Genomic DNA, 22,721 nt, shown 5'->3' on the forward strand with positions numbered 1-22,721 from the left:
AGTAGCGGCGGGGGGGTTGTGGAGGGTGGTGGTGAGTTACTGGCTTCTGGAAGGAGAAATGGATGCAGCGATGATCGGTCCAGTGGAGTTCAGTGGTGTGGCTGAAGGAGATGTGGCTGCTGGCTGAGAAGATGGGGTCGAGTGTGTGGCCTGCGGTGTGAGTGGGTGACGAGATGAGTTGTTTGAGGCCGAGGTTGGCAAGGTTGGCAAGCAGGTTGGTGGTGTTGGTATCATTGGTGTTTTCTAAGTGAAAGTTCAGGTCGCCGAGGAGGACACAGTCTGTTGAGGTGAGGGCTTGGGCGCTGATGATGTTGGTAATGGCATCGCAGAAGTGAGGGTGGGGGCCCGGGGGTCTGTAAACCAGTGATCCTCTGAGGGTGGTGTTGTCGTTGATGTGAATTTTGAAATGGAGGTGCTCGGCGGGGTTGAGTGTGTCGTGGGTGCTGGTTGAGACTCTGATGGTGCTTTTGTGAACTATGGTGATTCCTCCTCCTGGTTTGTTGGTGCAGTCTCTTCTTGTGATTTTGTATCCTTCAGGAATGGCTATGGCTATGTCGGGTTCCGAGGCCGAGTTCATCCAGGTTTCGGTGAGGAATGCGATGTCAGGTGATGATGGGGTCAGTAGGTCCCAGAGTTCGATTGCATGTTTGTGGACGGAGAGGGTGTTGAGGAGAATGCAGCTGAGGTGGTTGTCGGCGGATCTGTTGCGGTGCTTAGTAGTTAGGGTGCAGGTGAAGCTGCAGGCTCTGCAGGAGAAGGGTCCCTTGGCGTGCTTCGGAGTGGACTGGATGCAGACAGAGGAGCATCCAAGATTGAGAGCGTGGAGGTCACTGGCTGTGTAGCGGCATCTGGGGATGCAGGTGCACAGTGAGCCAGGGGGACTGGCGCTGGGCGCGGCCCAGTCGCGGACGGGCGCAGACGGGCTTGCCTCTGGCGTGCCTCAGGCGCACCAGCGGCGCGCCCGCCACCATTAGGAAGAGGAGGTGATAGGGAGGAGCAGCTGGGAGGTGGGAGGGAAGTGCGAATGGGGGTGCGAGGGGGGTGGGCCGCAGGGACATAGCAGCGGGAGGCAGAGAGGCACAAACAGCTCAGGAGAGCCAAAAACGGAGCACAAGGGGCACAGAGCACAAGGGGCAAAAAACGGCACAGATGAAGTACAAGCAAAGGAAATGAGGCACAATAAAGTAAAAGCACAGAAAATAAGGCACAATTCTAGGAACGCTTACCAGAGCAGCCCATTAGACCGCAGGGATGAGGCACAGACGGGTGTCTGTGGGTGGTGGAGGGCCTCGAACACGCGACAGCAGCCTGGGCAGGGTGAAGGACACAGGCACAACTAGGTGGAGCTGCGCGCGTGAGTAGCGAGCTCTAGACCCTAAAAGCAGGTCAGAGGTCCTGTTCGTCCCGTTTGTGGATGATATGCAGAGGACAAGCGGACGTCCGTACCGACAGAGGAACAGAAGCGACGCCAAAACCGTGATGTAAATTGGGGGTCACGATCAGAAACAATTGTGGGGGGCAGCCCATGAAGCGTACAATGTGTTTGACAAACAGATCAGAGAGCTTGGAAGCCATAGGGAGGCATGTTAATGGAACAAAATGAGCCATTTTAGTTAGGTAATCTACAACCTCCCATATGACAGTGTGTCCATTGGAAGCTGGGAGATCAGAAATAAAATCCATACTTATGGTATGCCATGGAGCTACCGGAATTGGCATGGGAAGTAACAATCCTTTGGCTGGAGTATGTGGGGTTTTAGCCCAAACACAAGTGTAAAAAGTCTGGATGTAGCTTCTGACATCCTGCACAAGTGTGGGCCACCAAAACCATCTTTGACAGATATCTAGCATCTTTTTCTCACCCGGGTGACCTGCGAGGACAGAATCATGTCCCCAATGTAACACTGTATCCCGTAAATCTTTGGTAGGGACGTACAACGGATCAGCATGGTATAGTAAACCCTCTTTTTCATACACATCAGTTGAACAGGGAACCTTGTGTTGGGATACCCATATTTTCTCAAGGAACTCTTGGGAAGTGCACACAGCCACGATTCTTTCTGGGGGTATAATGCTTCTGACCTGTTCTAGCACAACATCAGAGGAGAAACCCATCCTACACAACGTGTCTGTCCCAGTAGGTGGTGATGCCATTCCTGGAAGGCAAGCTTGATGGCCAGAAGTTCCTGCTCCGCCACCGTGTAATTTTGCTCTGAGGGTAGCAATTTCTTTGAGAATTAAGCTACTGGATGGAAATGCCCAGACTCAGCATCTCGTTGGGACAAGACACCACCCACTGCCATTTGGGAAGCGTCTGCTTCCACGAAAAATGGCAGAGCAGGGTCAGGATGATGGAGAATGGGTGCTTCAGTGAATGTGTTTTTAAGATGTTGGAAGGCTTGCTCAGCTTCTGCATCCCAGAGGAACTTAACCTCCTTTCGTAGGAGACGAGTTATGGGAGATACCACTGTAGAATAGTGGGGTATAAATCTCTGATAAAAATTTGCAAAGACCAAAAACTGTTGCACTTCCTTGATGGATCTTGGGGCTACCCAATCCAGGATGGCCTGTACCTTGGACCTATCCATGGAAATTCCATCAGGAGTGATCATATATCCCAGGAATTCTACAGTTATAGCGTGAAAAACACATTTTTCCAGCTTGACGAAGAGATGATGCTCACAAAGCCGTTGTAAAACCGCTCTTACATGTCCTATATGTTCCTCAATGGAAGATGCATAGATCAAAATGTCATCTATGCATACCACTACACAGATATCCAGAAACTCCTGCAGCACTTCATTGATGAAAAATTGAAACGCTGCAGGAGCGTTACACAACCCGAAGGGCATCACTGTGTACTCGAAGAGTCTGAATTTAGTTCGGAACGCCGTCTTCCACTCATCCCCCTTCATCACTCGGATCAAGTGGTAGGCGCCCCAGAGGTCGAGTTTAGTATAAATGGTCGACTGATGTACCTGATCTAAAAGTACCAGGATCAACGGAACTGTATACCGGTTTTTTATGGTCACTTTGTTCACTGCACAATAATCTATACAGGCTTGCAACTCGCGATTAATCTTGGGCGCAAAGAACAAAGACGACGATGCTGGTGATGTTGAATGATGAATGAAAGCCTTAGCCAATAGATCATCCAGATAGTCTTGCAGGTATCGATTCTCAGGCTCAGAAAGAGCATACACCCTACTACATGGTAGCGTTGCCCCTGGAATCAAGCCTATATGACAATCGTATGACCTATGTGGAGGCAGCTGGGTGGCCTTCAGTTCACTAAAGACTTAATGGAATGACCAGTGTGTCGTCCAGCTTGATAGCCGTACTGTGTGTGGACCCAGAATGCAAGGGTGTCACTAGTAATGGTTTGTCTTGGTAACAGGAGTGCCAGCAATGTTAGGAGTCTAATGTCACTGTCCTTGCTGCCCAGTCAATTTTGGGATTGTGTATCTGAGGCCAGGGTATCCCCAAAATGGCTCCAAATACTGGGGTATCTATGAGGTCAAACTGAATTTGTTCTGTATGGTTGTTTGCACAAAGCATGGACAAGGGTGTTGTTTGATAAACGATAAGCCAGGAGGACAATTCTGAGCCATCCACGGCTCTGACTGGTTCAGGGACATCTTTTCTGACAGTCGTAATATTTAGGGTTTTAGCCAAACCCAAGTCTAAAAAGTTTCCAGTAGCCCCAGAGTCAAGCAATATGGGAATGACCTTATGAACCAGGGGGGACAACACTAACGTCACAATAAGAGTTAGATGTCGAGATACTGGACTGGTGGTATTAGCCAGAAGATGTGAGACCATATTGAAAGAAGCACTCGATAAAATGGTCTCAGAAGTTATCGAGCCAGTTAGTTTTCCGCCTGGTCAGGAAGAGAGAATTCAGGCCCTGTTACCGCTCCAATGGCTTTCTTTGGAGCAGTAGGCTTGTTAGGACATTCAAGAGCAAAATGCCCTGCCTTACCGCAGTATAAACACAGTTTCAATGTTTTCCTACTTTCTTTCTCTTCCTTAGATAGTGGGCCACGCACACTGCCAATTTGCATGGGCTCAGGTGTATCATGAGTGGGAATGTGGACTCCTTTGTCTCCGTTTTGAGTACCACTAAGCGTGTGTCACCCCAGAATTTTTCTACCTTGCGTTCACTCAAGCGGTGATCCAATTGTACCACCAGGTCAATGAACTCAGAACACTCTGTAGGAGGTTCCACAATTTGGGTTAAAACATCCTGGAGATCGTCCCGAAGGCCACAATAGAAGAGGGAGGTCCTCTTGTCCTCAGGCAACTCAGTCTCTGCCACCAACCGATTGAAAGAGGTGATATAGGACAGTTGATCCTTGTTCCCCTGGCGCAAATTCAGCAACTCATTGTCACTGGCTTGCACAAAGAGGTGTTTGGCGAACAGTTTCCGCAAGGATTTCTTGACCGGTTGAAATCATATAGTATAGGGTCATTGTGCTCCACCAGCAGAATAGACCAATTAGCTGCATTGCCTCCCAAATAAGAGATAATAAAAGCTACCTCTGCAGCATCGTTGGGGAATGCAGATGCCAAACACAAAAACTATAGCTGGCACTGGTTAAGAATTTTTTTTAACTTGGCACTATCTCCAAAAAACCTTTCTGGAGGAGTTAAGGGCACAGGGGTTGGTGTTGTGACCATGACTTGCATGGGTTGTGTGGTGGAAGTCGTTGGGCCTGAATTGGTTCTAGGAACATGATTAGACGGGTCAAACTGAGAGGCCTGTAGTACTGGAGATGTTTGTTTTAGTTTGACTCCTCCCCAGGGGGTGTCTTGTGGTTTATATCGCTGTAGTTCAGTGTACAACTACAGGTTCTCTTGCTTTAAGGAAAGAACTTCCTTCTATAATCCCGCTAGGGCCCTAGTTAAATCTAATAAAGATTGAGCATCCTGATCAGCTGGTAAAGCCTGTGCTAAACCTTTGAAAGTGCCCATTGAGGAATCCACTGTCACTTTTTGTAGTACTTTAGCTCAAGCAGATTTCCTGAAGCACATTTAGGACAGTAACTGCAATAATTTTGTAGAATGTTCAGAAATGCATTTGTCTCTTCAAATAAGCACTCTGCCAAAATACGAGGTCTGAAATACACCAGCTATTCTAGGAAAGCGCGGCGCTCAAAGAACAAACTCCCTGGAGAAAAGTAGTCACTTAGCTGCAGTCTTTTCTGGAGTGCTGGAGGAATGCCTGGTGTCAGCTGGGACAGGAACGAAGAAAATAATTGCCTCAAAAGTCCTGAATACGAAATTGACAGCAGGGGCTGGACTGCCAAATCAGAAGCTGAGATCAGAAAGCAAAACAAAGCCAAGCAGGGAGGCATGCTTCACTCTGCTATTTATAGCTAATCAGGAAAGCAGTTGCAGAGGAATCACCACACCCAATTAGAAGCACATGTCTACACCACACCCAATTAGAAGCATATGTCTACATCTGCGCACATTAGCAAACAAGCATTGGTAAAACAAGCATTGATGAAACCAATTGTGTAACACAGCACATTATGTTTACTTAGAAATATGAAGGTTTAACCAAGAACAGAGATATGATTTACCCCTAATCCCTGGGGATGCTGACAGATAACGCAGGAGGCACCTTGGGGATTCCTTACATTCAGTCCCTAACCCCAGAGCGGAATATCTGATCAAGTGATGACCTGAGGCTATGGCTGTTTGAAAGATCCACTTGGATTTTACTCTCCGAAATCTATAGCCCCAGATCATTGTAATGTTGCGATGGTACTTAAATAACATTTTATAAGCTTCTACAAAACGTGTTTGATCTGACTTATAAGGTCCATTAAAGGGAACATATATTCTGCTTGAGCTCATGATCAGGATCAACTAATAATGCTAGTATTGTCACACAGGAAGATCCTCTGCTTGTAAAAGAGGCCTTGAATAGGTTGTGTCTTGGATATTTAGTGGCAAAGCTCACCCTGCCAACGTGTTCTGAGCCACTCGTAAGAATGTAATGAAGTTGAAATGTATGAGTAAGTATCTCCCAAGCTCATGGGGTTGAGAGCAAACAGGGAGTAAGATATTTTATACAGTTGATGGCCCTTCAGTAGGAAGTCTGCCTTCCTCAATCAGTTGTCCAAATAGAAGATAAATGAAAACAGTCCCTGCATATGTGACCAACAACCACCATTAACAGTGGAAAGTAAATGTGAGCCCAAGCAAAAAAGTTGTGATTAGATAATGCTCCTCTCCTCCAGGAATAAAGGAGACAGTGGTCTTTCCTTCAAACTAAGTTATAGAAGTAAGTGTCCTGCAGGTATAGGAAGATAAACAGCCCTATAAGATCCAGCCTGCAGGTTCTGGATTATTATAACTATAAGACTAATTTCTTCTTTGAAAATACATTGAGTATCAAGAGGGCTAAGATTATTCAAAAGATTGAAAGAGCTCTTGGATTGTTGTAATTTATGTTGACAGAATTCACATTAAAATGCATCAATAATACACAAGTGACATTAAATTGCCTTCTTGAATGTCTGCCTGTGTCCTGGAGTAGTAAAATGCTTAGCCAGAAAGTCACTTAAGTAAACACGATTTTCAAAATCAGTTGCAAGCCATATCTCATATTTGAAATTAATGTATCTAAAATGATCAGATTAATTTTCAGCAAGGTCCTGCCTATATGTTTCCCTTCTTCAGCAATATTCTGGCATGAAAACTTGTGAATGGAAGAAAGAAGGAATATGGAAAATTTGCCATGAAAGGGAGTCAGAAACCATATGTAAAAATGTGCAGGGCTGACTGCTTGAAAGTGGTCTGCTGCCCAGTGTAGCACTCCCTGTGCCCACCTATAGGTGTGGCCATAAATATATAAAACCTTTCCCTCCCCCCTTTGTGGTCACGTCAAACTAGTTCTGGAGTAGTCCCCCCTCCCACTAAGTTTGGAGACGGACTGGTTATAAAGCTTAGCTGTGAGTTACATCTGCAAAACAGGTTAGGCTTCCTTTGAAGCTCAGGAAGAAGCTCAACTTAGCCTCCTAGGCCATGCTGCTCAGGGAGAAAAACATCTTCACACACCCATGCCATTTTGTCCACTGTCTAGGAGCAATACACATGTCCCAACGGGAGAGCCATCAACAGTCAGGTGACATCTAACACTGCAGAGCGGGCACCTGTGGCTTAGGCAGAAAGATTACAACTTTCAAAACATGCCATTTTCTAAGTAGTAATATAAACCCCAACATGACCATTAAGCATTAAGTTGGAATTTAAATTACTATTACATGAGTCCTTGGATAATTTTCTAGCTATTCCTAAACAGAAGTTATGCATTATAAAGGCCCTCATTACAACCCTGGTGGGTGGTGTTAAAGTACGGTAACACCGCCAACAGGCCGGCGGTAAAAAAAGTGAGATCACGACCATGGCGGAAACCCCCAACATAGACAGCCACTTTAACAGTCTGACCGCCATGGCGGTAGCAACAAACACCGCAGCTTCACTGCCAACCGACAGGCGGAAGACAATTTACCGCCCACACTATTATGAGAGGCCAATCTGCCAGCTTTTCCGGGGTGGTACCAACCCCATCAAGACCATGGTACAGTACATCGAAGGGGAACCACTCACCTTTGGGCACTCCACGAAGAACCAGGACGCCACGGAGCTTGAACTGCAGATCCTTCCCATGTTGGTGTATCTTCTCATACACCATGAAGTAGAAAGAAAGCGGCAGCGGCGACGTCGGTGAGTACTGCACCTAGCACACAGGGCAGGGGAGGAGGGAAAAGAGAGTGACACGCAGCACGCAACACCCCCACCCCTCACCCTCACCCTCACCCACAACAACATACACACAAACACATCCAACAACAATACTGATACATCCCGTCACCCCCTGGAAGAACGCATGGACAAAAGTAAATTAGTCTAACCAGTGTCATATTGAAATATTCAGATATAGCAGTAGAATTTAAATAAACAGTATATACAAATTTCACATTATATACACAAGGCCGTACACTGTCCCTTGTAAATGTCGGTGGACCAGTGGTCGAAAAAAGCATGGGCGAAGCCCACACATGACACCTGCCTCAAAACGGAGAGAACACTGCAGGGGCATCAGGTCGAAAAAAACACAGGCACCTCAGGGGGAAGGGGATGGGGGCATCACAGTCGGAAGATGGTATGACGCCACTGCCCCTTGAGGGTCCTCCATGCCCACTGCTTGGTCCTGGGGAGTGCAAGGCCACAGTCTCTCTAGTGGGTGTTTGCCCACTGCTTGGTCCTGGGGAGTGCAAAGCCACAGTCTCTCTAGTGGATGGTTTGCCCACTGCTTGGTCCTGGGGAGTGTAAAGCCACAGTCTCTCTGGTGGGTGGTTTGCCCACTGCTTAGTCCTGGGGAGTGCAAGGCTACAGTCTCTCTAGTGGGTGGTTTGCCCACTGCTTGGTCCTGGGGAGTGCAAAGCCACAGTCTCTCGAGTGGATGCCTTCCTCCACTGTTTCTGGAGGGGTCTTTGTGCCCAGAGTGCTTGATCCTGCCAAGGAGGGGGTGAGTGGATGCATCTATCCACTGGTTCTGGAGGGGGCTTTGTGCCCAGAGTGCTTAATGCTGCCAAGGGGGGGAGAGTGGATGCCTTACTCCACTGGTTCTGGAGGGGGCTTTGCGCCCAGAGTGCTTGATCCTGCCAAGGAGGGGGTGAGATGATGCATCTAGCCACTGGTTCTGGAGGGGGCTTTGTGCACAGAGTGCTTGATCCTGCCAAGGAGGGGTGAGGGATGCATCTATCCACTGGTTCTGGAGGGGGCTTTGTGCCCAGAGTGCCAGATCCTGTCAAGGAGGGGGTGAGTGGATGCATCTATCCACTGGGTCTGGAGGGGGCTTTGTGCCCAGAGTGCTTGATCCTGCCAAGGTTTGGGGGAGTGGATGCATCCATCCACTGGTTCTGGAGGGGGCATTGTGCCCAGTGATGCTGCACCTGGGGTGTGGCAGTTACCCTCCTGTCACCTGGGTGTCTGAGCCACGAGAAGTACATTGAACAGGTAGCATGATACTCTCTGGAGGCAGAGCCACACTCCATCCTGCAGCGACTTAGGCTGCCAACTGCTGCTCGTGCCAGTGCTGGTGCCTCAAGTGGCGTGTCCAGGGTCCAGAACAACACCTGCAGCCTCGGACGGCTGCCCGCTAGTGATGCTGCTGACGCCCGATAGAGTGGTACCGGCTGGGTACGTGGTGGTGCAGATAGTGGTGCAGATGGTGGTGCAGGTGGCTGCGGTGGTGGCTGCGGCGGAGATGCTACCAGTGCTGATCGTGGTGCAGTTGTCTGTTGTGGTGGAGGGAGACACCATAACGTCTCCGGCAGCCTCAGATGGCTGATACTTAGGGAGGATGCTGCAGACTGACGTTGTGGCAGCGGCGGTGCAGGTGGCGGTGCAGGTGGCGGTCGTTGCGGCGGTGGTGACTGTTGTACAGGTCACTGGCATTCCTGAGGAAATGGTGGTCACCAGCCCCTCGCCAGGAGGCATCATGCCCTGAGGTGAGTTGCCCTTGTGTCCCTTCCCCACCTTGGCAGTCGCTGCTGGGACCTTGGCACTGTCCTCTCTGTGTTTTGCTGCGGCCTTGCTGGGGGGATGGTGCAACTTTCCCCTGCTGGAAACCGGCCCCTTTTGGACCTTGACAGGTGGCAGAATCGGGTGCTCCTTCACATCTGTAGGTGGCACACTGGCCGCTCTGACGTGTGCCTCCTTCGATCCACCCGGACTTACATGGATCACAGCAGATGTGGTGGCTGAGGTGCTGGCCTGGGATCTCGACATCCTGGCCCTAGGGGATGGGCGGGGGAAGGTGTAGAGAAGAGGTTAAAGTTAGCTAGGAAACGTTTTTAGACACACTGGGACGGGAAGATGGAGGGGGTGTGGGAGTGGAGGAAGAGGTAGTGGTTGTAGGAGGTGTACGTCTGGTGAGTTTGGGTGAAGGTGCATGGGCTGGAGGCTGTTGTGAGGTGAATGGCTGTTGAGTGGGTGTGTGCCTGCATTTGTGTACTTTGGGAGGAGGGCTCACAGACACACTGGGAGAGGACACAGGGGACGTGTGAATGGTAGTGGGGGTTGTGATTGCACGTGAGCGGTGTGTTGTGTTGGGCGTGCTGGTGACGGAGTCAGTGGCTGATTATGTAGTGCATGCAGGTGTGAGTGGAGACGAGACTGGGAGGGAGGTGGAGGACGGGAAGGAGGGGGACACAGTGGAGGAAGTGGATGTTGGTATGTGTGCATTTGTGTGGTGGTTGTGTGAGTGCATGTGTGATGTGTGGTGCTTATGTTTTCCAGAGCCACTTTCGTCTGTTGATGTGTGTGCATGCTGGTCTGAAGGTGTGCTTGGGATAGGCTGAAGTAGAGGGGATTGTGTCTGGGTAGTGGAACATGGAGGGGGAGGCTGGACACAGGGATAATGGCTACCATCAGTGCTGAGGCCAGAGCCTGTAATGCTCTCTGTTGGCCCACCACGCCAGAATGAATGCCCTCCAGGTATGCATTTGTTTGCTGCAAATGCCTCTTGACACCCTGGATGGCATTCAGAATGGTTGACTGCCCAACAGTGTGGGACCTCAAGAGGTCAATAGTCTCCTCACTGAGGGCAGCATGGCTGACTGGGGCAGGGCCTGAGGTGCCTGGGGCGAAGGAGATGCCCACCCTCCTGGGTGAGCGGGCACGGGAAACATGCTGAGGGGCTGCTGAGAGGGCAGTGCTGGAGGGGGGGTGGCGGCTGTACCTGTAGTTGGGGTGGGTACAGAGGTGTCCACCACCACCACCAGGGAGCTTCCATTAGAGGAGGAGTTGCTGTTGCTGGTATCCCCTTCTGTCCCCGTCGTGGAGCTCCCCTCACCCTCTGTCCCACTAGTGCCTTCACCCTCATGGATTCACCCTCATAGGCCATGTGGGATGCAGCTCCCTCCGTCGCCGGTGCCTCTGCTCCTCCACCAGATGATGCTAATGCACACAAGGACAGGGTGACAAAACAAAAAGGGGGGGAGAGACTACCGTTGGCGTACACAACACACAGGGAGCAGCCCTATGCACTAGGCCATGCACTACCAGTTACTAAGATAGTCACCAGCCCATGGGGTACAATGCCGGACGCCATTAGCTGCACACCTGAAACTCACAGGACCATGCGCAGTAGTAGATGCCCACTAACACTATGGGGGTTGGAGTGCTTCAGAGCCTGGCCAACAAGGGAACTACCCTGCCATGTTCGCCCTGGCCTAGGGGCACCTACAGCCCACATCCCCCACCCAGGTACCTCCTAACGCGCGCAAAGTCAGCTTCCAGATTCAGAACTCACCCGCTCGTGGCAGCTGTGATACCTTCAAGTACCCGATCCAACTCCAGATAGGCCACCGCCAGGATGTGGAACATCAGGGGGGTCATGGTGCGATGGGCACCCCTTTCATGTTAGGAGGCCAGCCCCAGCTGGGTCTGCACCGTCTTCTTGCTCCAGCAGAGCAGGTCCTCCCATCTCTTGCGGCAGTGGGTGCTCTGTCTGTGATAGACCCCCAGGGTCCTCACTTCCTTGGCGATGGCACGTCAAATACCCTTCTTCTGTTGGGCACTGACGTAGAGGGAAGGTACAGGAGGAAAGGAAATTACTCACCCGTCTGGACCGTCATACCAGTTCCCACCCATTCCCTGATGCACATACACTGACCATCCTCACATGCAGCACTCAGCCCACCCCCCAACATGTGCCTTCCATCCACACCACTCCAAACAGGCATTGCCTACGCATCATGCTCACAGTGTACTCACCTGTTTGTCTGGAGGACCGTAGAGTAGCGTGCACTGGGGGAGGACCCCATCCACCAGTTTGTCCAACTCCTCCGCAGTGAAGGCAGGGGCCCTTTTCCTAGACACTGTAGCCATTGTCACTTCCAGACTCAGGCCAAAGCAGCACTTGCAGTGTAGGTCCTCTCCTGTTGATGTTCAGGTATCAAGTGAGTGAACAGACAGAAAATGGCGGTCATGTCTGCGGCTTTGCGTACTGTCACCGCTGGCGTACATTGCCATTGGCTCCTGGAACCCATAGGGCCCAATGATAACCAATACGGAGTTGTGCGGCGGTCTTCGACCGCCAACTTCGACGCTGCACAATGCCAGCACAGTTACCTAATTTCCCCTTGTCCCTCCTCACAAGTCAGGCAGCCGCCATTTCAGGGGTGCACATGGCATGGCACCTAAATGCATCACAGCACATATTGGCACTTATAGGGACTCACGATTTCACACACGGATTCTATAACATGACTTCAGACACAGTTGTATTACCCTCTGCTCACCGTTCTCCTCCATAAGCTACAACCACTGGGGCAGATGATGAGATGGCAGTACCCTCCGGTGTACAGACCCCTGGTGGACCTGTCGACAATGGAAAACAGACACATCATAATCACATACAGACTTGATTGTGCCACAATCCAAGAACTGTGTGCCCAATTGGAGCCAGACCTGATGTCAGCTATCCGCCGACCCACAGGTATCCCCCCTCTAGTGCAGGTCCTGTCAGTGCTCCATTTCCTGGCAAGTGGCTCCTTCCAAACTACATCTGGGATGTCTCAGCCACTGTTTTCTAACGTGTTGAGCTGGGTGTTGTCTGCCCTGCTGTAACACATGTGCAGCTACATCGTGTTCCCCCAGGTGGATGATTTTGCCACAGTGAAAGGTGACTTCTATGCCCTGGGACATATCCCCAACATCATTGGTGCCATTGATGGTACACATGTGGCATTTGCTCCCCACCCCCATAGAAATGAACAAGTGTACAGAAATAGAAAAAGCTACCATTCGATGAATGTGCAAATGGTGTGTTTGGCGCACCAGTACATCTCCAATGTGAATGCAAAGTATTCTGGCTTTGTGCATGACGCCTATATCTTGCGGAATAGCAGTATCCCTTATGTGATGGGCCAACTCCAGAGGCACCGGGTGTGGCTAATAGGTGACCCCAAGGTCCCCACACAGTATGAATAGGTGTCTGGGTATGGGGTAGTCCCTAAGGGCTAGTGTGTGTCTAACAGGTATCCCTCGAAATTTGCAGGTGACTCTGGTTACCCCAACCTCTCATGGCTACTGACCCCAGTGAGGAATGCCAGGACAAGGGCAGAGGAATGCTACAATGAGGCACATGGGCAAACTAGGCATATTATTGGGAGGACATTCGGCCTCCTGAAGGCCAGATTCCGGTGCCTCCATCTAACAGGTGGCTCCCTGTACTACTCACCGAAGAAGGTGTGCCAGATCATCGTGGCATGCTGTATGTTGCACAACCTGGCATTGAGACAGCAGGTGCCTTTTCTGCTGGAGGATGAGCCTGGTGATGATCTTGTGGCAGCGGTGGAGCCTGTGGACAGTAAGGAAGAGGAGGCAGAGGAAGAAGATATTGACAACAGAATGAACATTGTCATGCAGTACTTCCAGTGACACACAGGTAAGAAACTGTAACTCCTCTTCACATTTCAGTATACTTTAGGACATTGTACATGGCAGCATCTTAACCTCTGTCTATGGACACTGAGGGGCATATTTATACTCAGTTTGCGCCGAATTTGCGTCGTTTTTTTCGACGCAAATTCGGCGCAAAACTAACGCCATATTTATACTTTGGCGTTAGACGCGTCTAGCGCCAAAGTATGAGGAAAGAGCGTCATTTTTTTGCGTGAACGCCTTCCTTGCGTTAATGAGATGCAAGGTAGGCGTTCCCGTCCAAAAAAATGACTGCGACACAAATGCGTCGTATTTATACTCCCGGGCAGAAATCACGCCCGGGAGTAGGCGGGGCAAAAAACCCCACATTTGCGCCTCTTTTTAACGCCTGGGTCAGGGCAGGCGTTAAGGGACCTGTGGGCTCAAAATGAGCCCACAGCTGCCCTCCCATGCCCCCAGGGACCCCCCCTGCCACCCTTGCCCACCCCAGGAGGACACCCAAGGATGGAGGGACCCATCCCAGGGACATTCAGGTAAGTTCAGGTAAGTATAAAAAAAAAATGTTTATATTTTTTTTTGGCATAGGGGGGCCTGATTTGTGCCCCCCTACATGCCTCAATGCCCAATGACCATGCCCAGGGGACATAAGTCCCCTGGGCATGGCCATTGGGCAAGGGGGCATGACTCCTGTCTTTACTAAGACAGGAGTCATGTAAATGGCGTCTGGGCGTCGTTAAAAATGGCGCAAATCGGGTGGAGGCGATTTTTTAGCGTCAACCTGACTTGCACCATTTTTAAGACGCCCTAACGCCATTTTCCCCAACGCCGGCGCTGCCTGGTGTACGTGGTTTTTTTCCACGCACACTAGGTAGCGCCGATCTGCTAGCGCCGGCTAACGCCATTCAATAAATACGGCGCCCGCATGGCGCTTCAGAATGGCGTTAGCCGGCGCTAAACTTTGTGACGCTAAACTAAACTGTTTAGTGTCAAAAAGTATAAATACGGGCCTGACTGTTTCCTTTGGTGGGCCCCCACCTCCTCCCCCATAACTAACAATATGGGAGGAGCAAGTATTGGCAATCATGCATCCTGAGGGCCTCACAGGAGTAGGAGGAGGACTGGACTCTGGTAAATCAATCTCTATTACTATCACCCCCCTACCTGCATGCCATCACAACCCCCCAACCTCACCCTCACTCTCATCACTTCACCACCTCCCACATACCCCACCATCACAACCCACTCATCCCAATACTAAGCCCTGCATGTAACACGAATGCATGGATACCACTTACAGACCTGCATGGACACCTATCACCACTGCATACACACTGGAGAGAATCACCTAGCCAACCAAATAGCTACTCACTCAAAGGCAAATCTGCCAGGGCAACAACAACCATAGAGGGCAACACACCCATACACAAAATGTCTGCATTTACATCCCGACAGATCCCCCAGCCAATGTCACCGGAGAAGAGATACCAGCAACATCCAGTCCCCCCCAGAAGAGGCCCACAGTGATAACAGCAGCTCTGCTCGCCTGGATCTAGATGACCAACCTGGCCCATCAGGGACATCCGGACAGTCGGTTACCCAGGCACACTCTCACACCACCACAGAGCCTCCCCCTCAGGAAACACCAACACACCACCCACCCAGCAGGCCCATACCTCTGTCCCCAGGACACGTCAATCAGTAGTGTGTCCACCACTACAGGGACCCCAGGGCACACCACCAACACAGGACGTACATGGACCTGGGGGTCAGTGGCAGTGGGCACACGGTTCTGGGGACAGAGGCACAGGACAATAGGGAAGCTGGGAGGACTGCTAAGCGACAGGGGAGGACACGCCCAGGAACTGACTCTCCACGAGGCACTCACCACTCACCATGATCCTGTGAGCATACCATCATTACCAGGAGATGATGGGCCAGATACTGGAAAAGTTGTAGGAGAATATGCGGCTGCAGGAGGGACAGTACCTGGGGATCAGGGAGGACTTGAAGGACATCAACACCACCCTGGTCTCCATTGCAGGGGTGCTGGCAGACATGGCCAACACTATGAGGGAGGCAGTAGCACCCCACCGGGCCTCTGCCACTAGCCAAACCGATGAACAGCCCTTCACCTCCGCTGCCGCTAGTGGACTGAAGGCCCCACCACAGGAACAACAGGCCACCAGCACCCCTCCCCCTGCAGAAAGTGAACCACCCCGCAAACGTTCCCTGCGATCCAGGCAGAAGCCAGAGACTATTGCGAAGAGCCCCCGCCCGGAAATAAGACTCTCCTGATTGTCACCCTTGTGTCCCGCTCTGTCACCCTGTCCATCTTGAACTGCCATTGCTCCCCTTCCTTTGCCCCCTTAGACAATGCACCTGTGATACAAATAGACTGGACTGCAACCTGAACTTTCCTCCATTATCACCCCAGCCCATTGCACATCCCCCTCTACGTCTTAGCACTTAAATAAACACCCTTTGAAAAAATACAAGTATGGAGTATGTCAAATGTATTTGTGAAACAAGGTTTAAACATTCAAAATCAACTGTACAGAAATGTATACATAGCAATGACCTGAAGTTGGCTGCAGTCAACACACCAGGAGCGATAGTGGGTCACAAATATCTGCAAATAGAGATGCCAAAGGCTAAAGTGAGTGGCCATAGAAGTGGGAAAATCAGCCTGCCAGTAACAATGTCAAGCACAAAACTGTCAATTAAATGTGAAGTTACACTGTCTTACCTGTGTTATTGGAAGTATTGACAAATTATTACACTTCTGTTGACCTCATCCTGTGCCTCCTCATCTTCAATGTCCACAGGGTCCACTGCTTCCACACGGCCATCTCCAGCCTCACCCTCCTACAGAAAAGGCACCTGGCGACGTAAGGTAAGGTTGTGCAACATACAGCATGCCACGATGGTCTGGCAGACCTTCTTGGGTGAGCAGTACAGGGATCCACCTGATAGATGGAGGCAACAAAACCTTGCCTTCAGGAGGCCAAAGGTCCTCTCTATAATTCTTCTTGATCACCCATGTGCCTCATTGTAACGTTTCTCTGCCCTTGACTTGGGATTCCTCACAGGGGTCAGTAGCCATGAGAGGTTGGGGTAACCAGAGCCACCTGCAAATATCGAGGGATAAATGTTAGCCACACACAAACCCTTAGGGCCCACAACACACCCATACACCAACATCCACTGGGTGGGAACCAGGGCTCACCTATTAGCCACACTAGCCTCTGGAGTTGAGCCATCACATATGGGATGCTGCTATTCCTCAGGATAAAGGCATCATGCACAGACCCAGGATACTTTGCATTGATGTGGGAGATGTACTGGTCCACCAGGCACACCATCTGCACATTTATCAAGTGAAAGCTCTTTCAATTTCTGAACACCTGTTCATTTCGCTAGGGGGGGAAAATGCTATATGTGTACCATCAAATTGCCCCAATAATGTTAGGGATATGTCCCTACATAGAAATGATCTTTCACTGGCCAAATCATCCACCTGGGGGAAAACGATGTAGCTGCGCATTTGTTTAATCAGGGCAGACAAAACTCTGGTCAGTACTATTGAGAACATTGGCTGAGACATGTCTGATACCAAGCCCACTGTCACTTGGAAGGAGCCAGTTGCCAGGGAATGGAGCACCGATAGCACTTGCACAAGAGGGGGGATCCTGGTGGGGTGACGGATAGCAGAAATTAGGTCTGGCTCCAATTGAACACACAGCTCTGTGATTGTGACCCTGTCATGTCTATAGGTTAGGATTATGTGCCTGTCCTCCATTATTGCCAAGTCCACCAGGGGTCTGTACACGGGGGGTGTCTCCATCTCCTATTCATCCGCAGCGGTTGCAATCTATGGGGCAAAAGGGTGAGCAGCTGGTCAGTATCTCTTATTTCCAACCACTACACTTAAATGCATGTCGTGATTGTAACAGTATTTTGTTTGAGAGGTCCAAATGGTGCATACGTGTACTGTGACGCAGCCATGGCCTGCAACCCCCTGGAAATTGTGTCCGCCTGTCCTGTTTGGAGGGACAGGTGACAAAGAGGTAATTCCGCTGACGTTGTCTGCCGTTGCGGGAGCCAGTCGAAAACCGCCGTGCAACTCTTCATTGGTTTACATTGAGCCCTATGGAGTACAGTGGCCAAATGGTGATGTACGCTGGCAGTGACGGTATGCACCACTGTGGACGTCACCACCATTTTCTATCTGTTCACTCACTTGCTACCTGACCTTCAACAGTAGAGGACCTACACTGCAAGTGCTGCTGTGACCTGTGTCTGGAACTGACCATGGCTCGTTTCACTGGGGAAAGTTGGAGCGACTGGTGGATGGGGTCCTACCCCAGTAACGAATGCTGTATTGACCTCCAGACCAACAGGTGAGTACACCGTGAGTATGATGCATGGGGCGTGAATGCATGGAGTGCTATGTGAGAAGGCCTCATGTGGGGGTGTTGGTGGTTGGTGGATGGGCCCTGGGTAGCGTGCTGCATGTATGGTGGGCCATGTCTGTCCCAATGGGGATAGGAAGGGGCATGGTGGACAATGAGTGTAACAGGCAGGACGGTCAGACTAATATCTTTCCCTGTGTCCATTTCCCTGCAGGTCAGTGCCCATCAGAAAAAGGGTATATGGCGTGCCATCGCCAAAGATGTGCAGACCCTGGGGGTCTACGGCAGGCGGAGCACCCACTGTCGCAAACGGTGGGAGGACCTGAGATGCTGGACACGAAAGACGGCAGAGGCCCAGCTGGGGATGGCCTCCCAATGACGAAGGGGTGACCCCTGGCCCCCCTGATGGCCCACATACTGGCGGTGGCCTATCCGGAGCTGGATGGGTGCTTGGAGGCATCACAGCAGCCACAAGGGGGTGAATACAGTGCCAAAATATACAACTTGCGTATGGTGGGTCATAGGTCAGGCCTGGCATTGCAGAGTAGGTCCCATGTTGGGCAAGTTATCATGTAAAATACCTCCAACCAAGCTAGTAGGCATCCACTACTGGGTAGGGGTCTGTGGGTCTCAGGTATGCTGCAATTGGCGTTAGGTGTCCCTATCCATGGGCTGGTGACTAGCATTGTGGCTGGTATTGCATTGCCTAGTGCATAGGGCTGTACCCTGTGTGTGTGTGCTGAGGCACCGGTGACAGAGGGAGCTGCATTCCACAGGGCCCAGGAGGCCGAATCCACCGACGGTGAGGGCACCAGTGGGACGGTGGGCGAGGGGAGCACCACGGCGGAGGCAGGAGGGGACTGAACGGACACAGATTCCTCCTCCGATGGAAGCTCCCTGGTGGTGGTGAACACCTCTGTGCCCACCCCAGCTACATGTACAGCTGCCACCCCTGTACCAGCACTGCCCTCCCAGCAGCCCCTCAGTGAGTTTCCCATGCCTGCACACCCAGGAGGGTGGGCATCTCCTTTGCCCCAGGCACCTCAGGCCCTGCACCTCTGAGCCCTGCTGCCCTGAGTGAGGAGGCTATTGACCTCCTGAGATCCATCTCTGTTGGGCAGTCAACCATTGTGAATGCCATCCAGGGGCTGGCATCCCAAATGCAACAGACAAATGCATTCCTGGAGGGTATTCACACTGGCATAGCGGCCCAACAGAGATCAATCCAGGCTCTGGCCTCCTCTCTGATGGCAGCCATTGTCCCTGTTTCTAGCCACCCCCCTCCAGCTTCCTGTACCCAATCCTATTCCCCTCAACCCCAACCTATCCCAAGCACACAGTCAGACGAGCAGGTACCCAGGACAACACACAAGAGTGGAAAATGGCAAACACAATCACCACACTTCATCACACAGGCACTCACACAAAGAGCATCCAGATGCAGACACAGCAACATCCACTGCCTCCACTGTGTCCCCCTCCTCCTCCTCGTCCACCTCCCTCTCAGTTGCACCTACACTCACAGCTGCATGCACTACATCCTCATCGATTACAGCCATCACCAGCACACCTATCAGCACACGCCCCTCACTGGCAGTCACCACCAACTTCACTTCCATGCACACGTCCCCTGCGTCCTCTCCCACTGTGTCTGTGCCCCCTCCTCCCAAAGAACAAACGCAAACACTCAGACACCCAACAGCCATCCACCTCACAACAGCATCCAGCCCATGCATTTGCACCCAAACACAGCTTACAGACACCTCCTACAACCACTTCCTCTACCTCCACTCCCAAACCATCTCCCTCTTCCCTCACCAATGTCCCTAGCAAGCTTTTCCTCTCCAACTTTGGCCTCTTCCCTAGCCCTCCCCCCATCCCTCACGTGAGGCCAGGGTGGTCAGAACCCAGCCCAGCACCTCAGCCACCCAGTACAAGGGCACAGTAGTGTCCACAGCTACACCAGGTGGGAGAAGATCCCGGCACCAGGCAGCCACACTGATAGGGTGCCTGCATCAAGTGCTGCAAGGAAGGGCAAGGAGGCACCCCCAGCTGCTGCAAAGAACGGCAAGGAGGCACCCTCAGCTTGTAAAAGGAAGGGCAAGGAGCAATCCCCGGCTGCTGAGAGGAAGGGCAAAGAGCAGTCCCCAGCTTCTGCCAAAAGGAGCATGGAGCCATCCCCAGCTACTGGCAGGAGGGGTGAGGGGCCTGCACCAGCAGGCAAAAAGGAGGACAAGAGGCCTGGTGCTGGGACTCAGTCAGAGCCCCCAGCACCAACCATGGTGGTTCAGCCGTCTGAGGCTGAAGGGGATGGGCTGGAGCCTCCCCCCACCACTGCTAGCACCGACACCTGCTCCACCACTGCCACCACTGAGCAGCCGTCACCGCCGGCGGATAGTGTGCAGTCCTGCGTCCATGGGCTGTTGTGTGACCTGGCCCCTGCCAATCCTGTGGGTCTGACACCCAGCTGAGAGACTGTGACCTTGCACTACCCAAGACCTGCATTACAAGGCATGATGCCCCTCTAGAACCAGTGGAGAAGCCATCCACTCACTCCATCCTTCCTAGGAAGAAGCACACTGGGCACAATGCCCCCTCCAGAACGAATAGGGAAGCCATCCATTCACCCCATTCTTCCCAGGAAGAAGCACACTGGGCACAATGCCCCCTCCAGAACCAGTGGAGAAGCCATCCACTCACCCCATCCTTCCCAAGAAGAAGCACACTGGGCACAATGCCCTCTCTAGAACCAGTAGAAGTAGTCACCCACTAGAGAGACTGTGGCCTTGCACTCCCCAGGACCAAGCACAGGGCATGGTGCCCTCTCCAGAGCCAGTGGGCAAGTCACCCACTTGAGAGACTGTGGCCTTGCACTCCCCAGGACCAAGAACAGGGCATGTTGCCCACTACAGTGCATGTGGGCAAGTCACCCACTTGAGAGACTGTGGCCTTGCACTACCCAGGACAGAGCAATGGGCATGTTGCCCCCTCAAGAGCATGTGGGCAAGTCACCCACTTGAGAGACTGTGGCATTGCACTCCCCAGGACCAAGCACAGGGCATGTTGCCCCCTCCAGAGCATGTGGGCAAGTCACCCACCTGAGAGACTGTGGCCTTGCACTCCCCCACCTGAGAGACAGTGGCCTTGCACTCCCCAGGACCAAGCACAGGGCATGTTGCCCCCTCCAGGGCATGTGGGCAAGTCACCCACTTGAGACTGTGGCCTTGCACTCCCCAGGACAGATTGATGGGCATGTTGCCCCCTCCAGGACCAGTGGCGCTGTACGATCTTCCGGCTGAGGTGCCCCCCATTCCCCGTTCCCCTGAGGTGCCTGTCTATTTTCGACCTGAAACCCCTGAAGTGTTCTGTCCGTGTTGTTGCAGGAGTGAGGTTGAGCCTTGGACTTTGTGATGTGGCCCTGTGGCCCAAGGACATTGAGGACTAGGCAGTGTTCCTTTTCATTTTATTTATGTATATACTTTTTTATTTGGATGCACAAATTGTACCTATAGTTATCTTATCACAGCCTTTTTACACTATAGTAGTTGTCCTTGCATTATTCCTGAGGGATACTGGGTGTATATATTATGTTACCGCATCTGGTTGTGTGTGTGGTGTTGGGAATGGGGGTGTTGCATGTTGCATGTGTGTGTCACTCTCTTTTTCCTCCCTCCCTCCCCTGTGTGCCAGGCGCCAGTACTCACTGTGGTCGTCTTCACTGGCGTTGGTGTTCGTAGTGGAGCAGAAGGTAGAAGAGCATGGGGAAGACATGTAACTCGGGCTCCATAGTGGTGCAGTTCTTCCTTGTCCAGAGGTGAATCGTTTCCCTTCTGTGCAGTGTTTCCGCCAGGCTTTTGGTGTCGTTGGTACCGCCCCGGAAAAGGTGGCGGATAGGTGTGTCATAATACTGTGGCGGGGCATTGTGTTCCGCCTGGCTGTTGGAGGTTACCGCCATGGTGCCTGTTGATTTCGTCGGTGTGTTAAAGTGGCTGTCTGAGCGGTTTTGGCAGTGGTCATAATTTCAGATTTATTACTACCGGCCTGTTGGCGGTATTACCACCGCTTTATCACCGACCGCCAGGGTTGTAATGAGGGTATATATTTTCATCAACTAAATTCTCACATACAACCGCCAGGATTAATAAACTCAGAGGCAAACCACTTGTGGGCAAGAGGAGAGCAGAAACATTGTTTTAAGAAATTTTCTATTCTCTCTTGAAAAAAAATGTGTTGTTATTTTTGAATCCATCTTTAGGCAAACGAGATATTTTCCACTCTGGAAGTGGAAAATACATCTAAGCATATGAACTGCACAGTTTATGCCATTTGGACAAACATCAGTAATCCTGCCACTGTCTCTTCATCTAATATGGTACCATCATCCCGATCAGAAAATAAAATTGTGCTTCACAGCTAGAGTTCCGCACAATTTAAATTCCTACCCGCATGACTGAATTGAAGGCTGCTGATTTAATACTCTGAGAACTTTCATTGAACAGTACAACTAGCTTAATTAAATTCTAAATTAGAAAGAATCAACGTCAACCTCAATGTGGTACTTTTATACTCCATGGAAACGGAAGAGATAAAACGGCGATGTACACAGAAACAAACATCAAAAGTTTATCTAGAATATCGTGACGTGTGTAACTGCTGTTTATCTGCCTTATCGCGCTCTAAAGTCCTGCATCCTGCGTTCACGGTTTCAGTGATGTAACTAAAGCAGCGTCCGTGGCCAATACTGCGTTGAACTGCAGGACTGCTTTTTTATTTATTTTAACGCGTTGCTTTGTCACAACCAAGCTATCATTTGTCTTTTCTTGAGTGATTTGTGTAACT

Source organism: Pleurodeles waltl, chromosome 1_2 (assembly GCF_031143425.1).
Source record: "Pleurodeles waltl isolate 20211129_DDA chromosome 1_2, aPleWal1.hap1.20221129, whole genome shotgun sequence".
Classification (NCBI taxonomy): Eukaryota; Metazoa; Chordata; class Amphibia; order Caudata; family Salamandridae; genus Pleurodeles; species Pleurodeles waltl.